The sequence below is a fragment of the Salmo salar genome, chromosome 12 (assembly GCF_965601325.2).
Source record: "Salmo salar chromosome 12, fSalSal1, whole genome shotgun sequence".
Taxonomy (NCBI): Eukaryota; Metazoa; Chordata; class Actinopteri; order Salmoniformes; family Salmonidae; genus Salmo; species Salmo salar.
Window position 1 is genome coordinate 62,947,173 of NC_138302.1, and position 3,097 is coordinate 62,950,269.

The 3,097-nt window shown below is 44.1% G+C and overlaps 1 long non-coding RNA gene across 1 annotated transcript; it reads left to right on the plus strand.

Moving 5' to 3' along the window:
- Positions 1-1,069: 1,069 nt before the first annotated feature.
- On the plus strand, positions 1,070-2,623 carry LOC123725655 (uncharacterized). Its single transcript, XR_014379761.1, has 3 exons — positions 1,070-1,380; positions 1,640-1,752; positions 2,148-2,623. It is a non-coding gene; the product is annotated as an uncharacterized LOC123725655 (long non-coding RNA).
- The last annotated feature ends 474 nt before the right edge of the window (positions 2,624-3,097 follow it).

The window sequence follows — 3,097 nt, forward strand, 5'->3', positions numbered from 1 at the left end:
ACCGTCCACTTGCAGAACTTTTTTGTCAACATCGACAGATTCTGCCCCCCCCCCCCTGCCTGTACATACTTCATCCCCTCTCTTCTGCTCTCTGCTGATGTGCAGAGTTTCTGTTCAGAAAAGAAAAGCCTGTTTGTTCCGCTGGAGAGTTTCAAAGAAAGAGAGACCGGCGGTCTTCCCCCCTCCATCTCTCTCTGTGCTATAGCACTCCCGACAAAACAACAGATCCCTATCTATATTCAGAGTCTGCTCTCCACCAGTGATCCACAGAGTCCCCACACTAGAAACTGCCATTCACTGTGTGTGTAATAATCCTTTGATCAACATTGATATAGACCTTAATTGTAACGATAATGCCCAACGCAGGTTGGACGAGAAGTAACTTGTGGTACAACATAAAATACAATTTTATATGCATTACTTTCAAATACCTACTGTGCCTGTAAGATAAATGATATATTTTTTTTAAATTATCAAATGATTGATTTGGCAGCAAAACTTCAAAGAAATAATGTAAATTAAATGTAAAAAAAAAAAGTGCAACGTAATCTCCTTGTCTGCTTTGTCGGTATAAATGATGACTTGTTGTAATGCTTCTTACAGTGCTTTTGTACTTTGTTTTGTAATGTCAGTCACTTTTAAGCACATCAGCAAAGTGAAGCATGTCAACCATCAGTGTCATTTCAGAATTGCACAAGCAAACATGACAATCAAGTTATTTCAAATCAAATCTAATTTTATTGGTCACATACACATATGGTTAGCAGATGTAAATGCGAGTGTAGCGAAATGCTTGTGCTTCTAGTTCCGACAGGAGGACATCATTGGAAAGATATCATCTTGTATAGTGTCATCCTCAAATCTTCCATCCCTGCAGTCCCTAATCCTCAAGCTGACCTCCATGCTTTCAGTTTTTCAGTCCCAATAAATTCATGGCGGACAGCCTTTGTCGCCCCCAAACAATTGACTTCAGCCAAAAAACGCTGAAGTAAGCGTTTGGGAGCAACCGTTGTTTTTTGAACTACTGTGCCACATTGGTCCATTTGTATGTACAGACACAGTCCATTTTCCCACTTCTCTCATCCTTCTAGCTGTCAGTCTACAGAAGGTGACTGAGTGGGGGATGTTTGTTTTGACCAGGAGACTGTGCTTTTTAAAATACTTTAATTAAAGAATTCCACTGTGATGTTTTGACTGGGAAAGTTGGATGTGCACAAGAGGAGGAAGGCCTCTCTGACGCTGACAGGGGAGTGAGGGTGTGTGGCATGAGGAGGGGGGGCTCAATAACATTCTCTTTTTAAACAAGCTGCCCAGTTGGCGTGGACAGCATCAGACCATACCCTAACAGCAAGGACCTTCATCCAGACGCGCTGACCAGCGGTATGTGTGATGTGACAGTCGTTGGATTATTATGTGCTATAACTATATTTTGATTTCATATTTATACAAACACACACCTGTTGACATTTGTATGCAAGTCTGGACTATAAAAGTGTAGTTTTCAATAGTGAAACTGCATCTCATTTGATGAAACAGAGAAAACATATTTTTCAAAATTCTAAGAGCTATTCTGTAGTCAAAAAGGCATACATTAGGGATAAAACAATAACATAATTTTTTCCTTCTACAATAATTTCAGAAGTCAGTCCATGGTTTCAAACCTAGAGTGATGGAGTTCTGGTCTGGTAGTCAGGGGCAACCGCCCCAGTATGCCAAATTTGGGACTGTTCCTGGACGGCACTTTGCACATGCGTGAGTTCAGTTCACTTTAAGCTGTTTCAAGGTGGTAGTGTGTTTGTCTCTGTGAGAAACCTAAACAAATAGCTATAGTCTGTTTAGATTGTTTTGATGTCTCTTTGACTGCGAACAGAAGCAGGGCAGAATGTTCATAATCCTAAACAAAAGAAACCTGCTTGCAATAGTATCGCATAAAGATCATGTAAATAAGGTTGTTTGTATTCATACAAAAATACATTTGATTTACAAGTAAAGATGGTTTAACCAGAATTGACTATATTATGCAATATGTTCTTTATTGTCTATATGGGTTATTAGATGTCTTTGTAACATGTTACTACACTGTGTCCTGCAATGCTCGGTATGGGGGTAATGTCCATGTTTTATTTTCTACTCTGTTATATCCACAGATATCAGGACAAGCATCAGGCAGCAGATTTTCAATCGTACCTTTGTGAGCGGCAAGACCGGGGCAGGGAGCCCAGCTGTTGGACAGTACCAGGTTCTAGGACCGGAGGGGTCCTACAGGACTATACCAACTGGACTGATCAAGACCTGTCACCCTCTGCCCCTCATTTCCCCTTTGCTCTAGACAGCCAGCCTCGACAGCTTCACGGTTTAAGGGACTATCAGGCTCAAGAGAAAAGAGAGAGAGAATGGCTGGTGGGAGAGGCTCATAGAGCAGCAGCTAGGGAGAGGGAAAGGGAGTGTGAGAGGAGGATGCAGAGGGAGGGGTTGCAGAGGAGGTGGGAGCCCTGTAGTCCTGTCCGCTACAGGAGAGAGCCAGCCAAGAGGAGTTTGAGCGACACTAGCTATCGGGAGCTGGAGGCCTGGGCGGCGCGCTACAGCCACTCACTCCCCAGGAAGAGACGCCTGGAGGCAGGGCTATGGGGAGCCCAGGGGCCGCAGGAGAGTGAGAGAGTGCTGGAGAAAGATACATGGGGCAACAGAGGTGGAACAGAACACAGAGCAAGTGCAATACATCTGGCGGGACTACCTCAGCCGAGAGAATGGGGACAGTGGGAGAGAAGGGACACACAGAAAACAATGTCCCACTGCTTGTCTCAGCCTGTTATTCCTGATACAACATACCCATCAGACACCAAGGAGAATGAGACAAGCTACCAGAAGAGGGTGTTTAGTCAACCTCCAGGCTACATTCCACCTCCGCCTTATAACGCCCCACATAACATTTCACCAGTAATGCAACATGCTGAGAAATATACCACTAAAAAAGCAGTGGCTTCTGTGTACGCAGGGTGGAATCAGGGAGCTAGCAGACACGAATACTGCACACTGCCTACTCCAAGGAAGCAAGACTACTCTGTACTAGACTTTCATAGGGAGAGGGGAGGGGGAG